We start from the raw sequence: 8,470 nt of genomic DNA, 5'->3' as shown, positions 1-8,470 counted from the left end.
TAAAATCAAAAATACTACTTTTATAAGCATGGTACTGAATGTCTTGCATTAATATTCACTTTTCATACATATTTTTTTACGAACGCAGAAATTGCGCTCTCGGGAGAGCTTACCGGTGCGCGCACCCTGAGCACTCCAAGACAAAATGATACGGGTGAGCTTACGGGTGTGCGCACCCTGAGCGCACCAGGAAAAAAATGATTAAAAAAAAGAAAAATACATTGAAAAAATAATTTTTAAATATAAATTAATGATAATTAATACTTATACAAAACTGCTAATAAAAAAACACTAAAAATTGTAGGTTACAAACTCGATATACAAAGGAATTAGCTTTTAAAAAACCTTTGAAATTCACTGAAAAAAACAGAGGTTTCACAATCGTTATAGTTAGGAATTAGCATTTAAAAAACCTTTGAAATTCACTGAAAAAACCATAGGTTTCACATTTGTTATAGTAAGGAATTAGCATTTAAAAAACCTTTGAAATTCACTGAAAAAACCATAGGTTTCACATTTGTTATAGTTAGGAATTAGCATTTAAAAAACCTTTGAAATTCACTGAAAAAACCATAGGTTTCACACCAGTTATAGTTAGCTGAACATTTTACTCGCACCCGCAATCCACTGCTGATGATGTCACATATTACATCATTCATGACATGGTCAGTGACATCACTGATGACATCTCAAATGACATCACTGATGATATCATCCAGTGATGCATGCTGGGTGCGCGGATCCAGCCGCAAAAATTTAAAAAATGAAGCACAGGTTCCCGCGCTTCGTTCAAATAAAGCTCCCAGGTGGACCAGGTCCCGGAGCAGAAAAACAAAAGTGTCCAGGGGGGGGGGAACCAATACGTCCACACTGCCCCGGGGACCACCACCCCCTGGGGTTTGCAGAAAGATTTGCTGGGGGCACGCAGCCCACTCACAACCCCAGGGATGCTACATCCCAGGGCTTTGATTTATAATGTAGGTGGGCATCCAAGCACCCCCAAGCCCTGGGGACTGCGACCCCAGGGGCTTTTAATAATACATTTGCGTGGGCACATGGCCCCCCGTTGCCTTGGGAACCACCACCCCCCTGTGCTTTTATTTTAAAAATGATTCCTAGGTGGGGGGGAAGGAGCCCCCCAACATGTCCCGGGGACTTCCACCTCCCCGGGGCTCTAATTATTAAAATTGGAGGGCTTTTTAAAAGTTGGGAGGGGGCCGTGCGGCCCCCCTCCAGGAGCCCTTGATGACCCTGGAGAAGACCACCCCCCAGGGCCGGATCCTGCAGTGTCCCGGTATGCCCACCCCCGGGACACTGCAGTTTGCTATGGCAGGTCAGGAGCCCTGCGGCTCCCGCCCTGTCATAGTAAACTGGGGTTTGGTTTTAGGAAGAGAGAGCAGGGAAACCTGCTCTCTCTTCCAAAAACCAAAGCCGATTGCTTTTCCACACGGGGGGCTGCATGTTAGCAGCTCCCCATGTGGAAAATCAATGCTGGCTCCCAGAGAACGCGGGGAGCCGGCGGGACCGTGGGGGCATTGGGGCTCCCCCCACAGTCCCCATCATTGTGTATAGGCCCTGGGGGATGGGGTCCCGGGGGGCAACAGAAATTAGTGGTAGGAGGCTGTGGACTTCCCCCTCGGCTGTCACCTACCCAGCCGGACTTTGGGCAGACTCTCCCTTGTCTCTCCACCCTATTCCCTCCTACCCCTTTACCCTACCCCCTCTCCCTCATAAGCTCCATTTATCTCGTCTGTACCCTCTTGAAATGTTTTCTAGTAACTGATGTAACTGGTAACTGATGTAATTTTGTAACTTTGTGGAATCCTATGTAAAGAGCTCTGATACCTCCGGGTCGAGCCAGCGCTATATAAAACTCAAATAAAGAAAAAGAAAAAAAAAGAGTACGCTACACAATGACTCATGTGGAATAACACAACCCACTCTCTAGCCTTCAATACTGCCTACTGTCGACCTACCCGTTCCTTGGTTAAAATGAGTTTTTTATACACATTTGAGGACATACATGGCCCACAGTATGCACAAGTGTAAGTTTGAGCGACAGACACCCTCTTCAATGTTTCCACTTGTAATGCTTGAAGTGTTGTATTGTAGTTAGCGCAAGCAAAACTTGCGTATACTCTAATGTACAGCTCTTCATAAATTCCAAGGCACTGGCAGATTATCACTACATTGTACTTCACATGCTTAGAATGTTACTGATTACTAACATGAATTGTAGTAATGACGTGTCATGTTATGCTTCAATGTTCTGAGATTGTTTTCTGTTGGTTGGCATGGAAGTAGGGAGTGTACCAAGTTCAAACTCTGAATGTATCAATTGTTTTTGTGCAGGAAGGGAACAATATTTGCACGCGCATCCACTGATTGCTTTTAGTAATCCCCAAAGGACCCTCATGGCAAATGTCTAACGATCTCCCTTTGAACCCTTCTGGGGGGTTTATCCTCCCTCCATGCATCACTTTGCCATCTTCAACAGTTCATTCCTGTCTCAACTCCCTATATGTGAGCACATCCTCTCCAGCATCCTTTCTGCCAGTCCGCCCTCTTTTAATGTAGGTAGTTAGTTTTTGCAATATGTTATCATTTCTAGTTTCCACCAACCACTGAAGTCCTTGTATTCCATCAGTAATGTCAGTGACACACCAGTCACCATAGTCAGTATCTCGCGGGGACACATTGGCCTCAGTGTAACCAGGCGCTTTACAAATGAAATTATTATTTATTATTATCTGGGTTAGTCATCAAGGGTAAGGGTGATCTACTCAAGAAATCCACAATTCTGTTCTCGATCCCTTCTATGTAATATACGTCATCATTCAATTAGTCTATAGGGAACTCAGAAACCATCTCGAAGTGAATAATATCCTCCACCCTCAACAATCAGCCTTCCGCCCCCAGCACTCGACGGAAACTGCCTTGATCGAATTGACTGACTCAATAAAAACATTACAGGACCAAAGAAAGAACGCAGTATTGATCCTGTTGGACTTCACAGCAGCGTTCGACACCATCTCCCATCCCATACTACTGGACAGACTCAGGGACATTGTTATCTCTGACCGGGCATTGAACTGGATAACATCTTTCCTAACAGAAAGATCCCAATCCATCACACTAGGACCTTTCAGTTCTGCAGAGAAAAAGATTCGATCAGGAGTCCCACAAGGTTCCATCTTAAGCCCCCTGCTTTTTAACGTCTACCTTATTCCCCTCATCTCCTTGATCGAATCATTCGGCATAACTGTTACATCATACGCCGACGATACCCAACTCATTGTCCCGCTAGAGGAGAATTCTACATCAGCCGAACAAAATCTAAAAAACTGCCTGAAAAACGTATTTCTGTGGATGAAAACAAATCACCTCAAGTGCAACACTAGTAAGACAGAAACCCTCCCCATGGGGAAAAATGTCAACTTCTGTCCTCATCTCTGGTGGCCAGAGGATTCCACAGCCCCTCCCCAGACCGTCACAACAGCAAGAAACCTTGGAGTCACTTTTGATACTGACCTATCCTTCGACCATCACGTAAGGAAGGTGGCAGGAAGTTGCTTCGGAATCATTAAATCCCTCCAAAAAATTTTTGACTTCCTACCAACGGACGGTAGAAAAGCGGTAGCCGTGGCGCTAATCCTATCGCGCCTGGATTACTGCAACGGCCTAATGGCAGGTGTGAAAAAAGTCACACTCAAAAAACTGCAGAGCGTCCAGCATTCTGCTGCCAGAATGGTGCTTAAACTCCCCAGAAGGTCTTCAGCTTCCACTGCTCTGAGAACCCTCCGCTGGCTACCTTTGCACAAAAGGATTCTTTTCAAAATCCTAATAGTTGCATTCCGGGCATTTAACCACATTGGCCCCAAATATCTAATTAGGCGCTACCCCCATTACAATCCCCAGAGGACTCTGAGATCCTCCAATAACAACCTACTAAAACCATCCAACTTCAACCTAAAAACCAAAGGGGGTAAAACCCTCACCCACTTATCTTCTAGAGCCTGGAATTCCATGCCCCAGCACCTGAGGTCCCTAACCAAGGAAATCCATTTTAGGAAACAACTAAAAACCTGGATCTTCAGCCTTTCCGACGAGTACGTGCTGGATGCCATCTAATCCCGCCTTCCTTCAACCTCATGCATATTTTCCAGTTAGCGCCAGGATGCTCCTTCCGGAGCGACAGTCGCGCTTTATAAATACCAATACCAATACCAATACCAATACCAATACCATTCAAATCTAATAACCTTATTGACAAACATGTCAACCTGGGAGAAGCTCTTAAACGCCCCTCTGTGGTTAAGACTTTAGTAAGTGGCATGTGGTCACTTTGTAAGGTGAACGTAGCGCTCCGAATGAAAGCTCTATAGTGTTGCAAACCCCAAACGCAAGCAAGGGCCTCTTTTTCGATAACTGAGCAGCTATCTTCCCTTGTGGTAATCGCAAAGGAAGTTAAATCAAATGACCAATTGATTTCCTTTAGCATCAACCTGGGTAAGAACTGCACCTAAATCCTTATTTATTTTATTTATTTATACAAATTGTAGAGCGCCAAATACCCTTGGGTGTCTCGGCGCTCCGGACAGCTGGGCAGCCGGGGGGCTAGGAGCGGGTGACTTATAGGTTGAAAAGACAGGTCTTCAGTTGTTAGCAAAAAGTCAGCAAGGTGGGACTGATTTTAATGTGAAGGGGGAGTGTGTTCCATATTCTGGTATTGGCAACAGTCAATCTTCGGTCGCCCCAAGAAGCTTTCTTGGTTCTAGGGACAGTCAGCAGGTTCGCTGCTGATAAGGGCAGGGGTCTACAGGGCATGTAGGAGCAGAGAGTTTTCTTTAGAATCTCAGGTCCGGTGTCATGGATTGCCTTGTATGCAATGCATAGAGCCTTGAACTCGAGTCTACTCCTGATGGGTAACAAGTGAATCTGTCGCACCACCTTGGATATTGGTTTAAACTTGGGGGTGCCTGACAGAGTCCTGGTGCTGCATTTTGAACCAGTTTCAATTTATTTAGGACTCTTTCCTGGGCATTGGTGAGCAGTCCATTGCAATAGTCTACTTTTGACATGACCAATGTGCTGATAGGGGTTCTGCTGGCGCTAGGTGGAAGAAAAGGTAGACGTTTTTTAATAACCATGATGACATGGATGGGTGAAGAGACAGCTGCGTTGGCGTGATGTATAAATAACAACTTGTCATCAAATATAACACCCAGGTTTCTGACCTTTGTGACGGGGGATGGCGGTGATCCTAATTTGGCTGGCCACCAGGTGGGGAATCAGCTAGGGGAGAGATTACCATAGATCATCACCTCCGTCTTGTCTGAATACAGTTTGAGGCAGTTGTTAGCCATCCATGCGATAATGGCTAGCATTCCCTCTTGAAAGTTTGCCGCAACTGCCCATCCGTCTTTATGAACCGCTAGCACCAGATGTGTGTCGTCAGCGTACGACGTTAGGCGCATGTCGTAGGATTTGATGACCTTCGCCAAGTCCGACACGTATATATTAAACAAGGTCGGACTCAGCGATGATCCCTGTGGCACACCACACTGGAGTGCAAAAGACTGGGAATTGAAGTCGCCAAGAGTAACTAGTTGAGTGCGGTTAGATAGGAAGGAGGCCAGGGGGGCTTCAGCTCTATCTCTGATGCCGATGGCAGAGACACAGTCGACCAGGGTTGCGCGGTTGACCGTATTGAATGCTGCTGAAAGATCCAGCAGCACCAGGACCGCGGCACCCCCAGATCAAGTATCATCCTAATTTCATCTGAAGCCTTGATGAGGGCTGTTTCAGAGCCGTAGCCCTTCCTAAGCAAAATTGGGTGTCATCTAGAAGGTTGTTTTCATCAATGAAATTAGCCAGCTGCGCATTCTTTATCTTTAAAAAAAAAATTGTAGGCAATGGGAGACATGCAATTGGCCTATAATTTTTTGTTTCTGTGGAGTCAAGGTTATTTTTGTTTAGTAATGGCTTGATGACAGCCTTTTTCATTGTGGAGGGGTAAATGCCTGTCCTGAACATCGAATTGCAGACGTTTGCGAGGTTGAGGCCTATGACATCGGGGATCAGTATTAAGGTAATTGGAGGGCAAGGATCATAGGGGGATCCAGATTTGATAGTAGAAATAAGGTTGATGATCTGATCTGAGGAAACCTGGCTAAATTCTAAGAGAATAGGGGTACGATTGACATCACTGGAACTGATTTCAATGGGGTTGGGAAAGATTTTTTCGCTGCTGGGGGTGTCGGTCAGATTGTTGGTCTTGGAGTGGGCTGAGAAATTGTCATAGATGTGGCTGACTTTTTCTAGAAAAAAGCTGGCCAGAGAGTTGCAGAGAGTTTGGGTGAGGATTACAGCTGGCATCGGTAGTCACTATGTTCCTAAAAGTTGGATCAAAACTCTGAAGGGCTGGGGCAGTGCAAATACAATCTACGATTAGCTGAAATGCAGTTTTACACTCTTCAGACCATATAAAATCTGACGACTTTAAGCAATTGCCTCAAAGGGAATGTTTTGCTTGAGAAATGCATGACATATTTAGCATAATGTTCTGCCATCACCAAAAAATAATAACAAACACCCACCTTATCTTTATTAGATGGTAAGGAGGCATTCATGAACGTACCCACTAAAGATGGGGTCTGCTCGGTTCAGGGTCCATGCCTCGGTCCTGTGAGTCCAGGGGGGTCTGCTTGGTTCCGAGTCCACGCCTCGGTCCTGTGAGTCCAGGGGTGTCTGCTTGGTTTAGGGTCCAGTCCTCGGTCCAGTGAGTCCAGAGGGATCTGCTCGGTTCAGAGTCCACGCCTCGGTCCCGTGAGTCCAGGGGGGTCAGCTCCGTTCAGGGTCCAGGCCTCAGTCCTGTGAGTCCAGGGGGTCTGCTCTGTTCATAGTCCAGACCTCAGTCCCGTGAGTCCAGGGGGGTCAGCTCCGTTCAGGGTCCAGGCCTCGGTCCTGTGAGTCCAGGGGGGTCTGCTCTGTTCAGAGTCCTGGCCTCAGTCCCGTGAGTCCAGAAGGGTTAGCTCGGTTCAGAATCCAGGCCTCGGACCCGTGAGTCCAGGGGGGTCTGCTCACTCCAAAGTCTAGGCCTCGGTCCTGTGTGTCCAGAGGGGTCTGCTCATTTCAGGGACCAGGTTCGGTCCAGTGAGTCCAGGGGGGTCTGCTCGGTTCAGAGTCCGGGCATCGGTCCCGTGAGTCCAGGGGGGTCTGCTCGGTTCAGGGTCTAGGCCTCGGTCCAGCACAAGTCTTTTAGGAAGGTAGGCAGGGGGTGCAAAGGCTGGGCCCAGGGGCCAGCTCACAGGGCCCTCCAGGCAGGGAGGCAGTCCCCAGTGGCGGTCCTCCTGGTGCCCAGCAGCAGCAGCAGGCCCCCCTCAAGTTAGGATCAGGCAAGAGAACATTTTGTAAGGGGTCACAGCCCCTTTTTATACACAGGAACCCTTTGTCAGTGTCTGCAGAGTGGGGGGAAAACCATTCGCAGCTGGTTTTGGAGCACTCTGGTGTTCATTCACTGGCCAGGCTAGGGATATCAGACACACCACAGGGGGTGGAGCCAGCATTGTGTGGGGAAAGGCCAGCCCTATTCAGGTCCCAGGTGCACTCCTCCCTCACATCAATCATGCAGATCTCTCCACTCACCACCGGGGCAGACCCATCCTGACTCATGGAGCCAGGCTAACCAGCCAGCTCCAGCCAATCACAAGCAAGACAGCCAATTCACATAAATTACACAGACATGCCAACATTTAGAAGTGGCACTTCCACACTAGACACAATAACGCTGCACACATCATCGCGCAGCATTTAATCACACGAGTCCGCACATACCAAACTCGAGCTTGCACTCCCCACGCATCAGGAACTACCAGGGACACATACATTCCCCATGCATTCATATGGGAGGGCAGGCCAACCTCACTACACGCACGCACTTTACCCTGGGACACAGTGGTAAAGTGCGCAGAAGCCAAAAATCACTAACACCATGTCACAATTAAAAGCAAAAAGTTTAGGGGTGAACCTGCCAGAAGGGCCAAGTCCAACATGCACTATATCTAATGTAGGCCTGATTTAGCTATTAGCCAAAGGTATTATACATTAATGTGATCAGCTCATGTCGAACAGGCCGAGAACCACACAGACTCCATCTTCTCCCCGATCAGTCAGGTCCCGGCAGTCAGTCACGTGTTACCTTCTCTTGGTTGTCAAGCCCCTGTAGTTGAGTTCCCGAGAGCAGCTGAATGTATGCTATTCTTTCTCTGTCCTGAGACCCAAGGTCGCATCTGGCTTTGGGTGCGATAAGCGCATTCCTGAAGGTGCCGTGCCTGCACTCCCAGGCACCAGGATGAAAGGGGGTCACCCCTCCCGACCTCCCTAGGGATACCTAAACCGAGCTCTGAAACCAATCATGTGTGCCATATATGGTCTTTTCTCTGGGTCTAGGAGTCAAGTAGTGTTTTTC

This window comes from Lissotriton vulgaris, chromosome 7, assembly GCF_964263255.1.
Source record: "Lissotriton vulgaris chromosome 7, aLisVul1.2, whole genome shotgun sequence".
Classification (NCBI taxonomy): Eukaryota; Metazoa; Chordata; class Amphibia; order Caudata; family Salamandridae; genus Lissotriton; species Lissotriton vulgaris.
Note: the sequence above shows the minus strand (reverse complement) of the source record.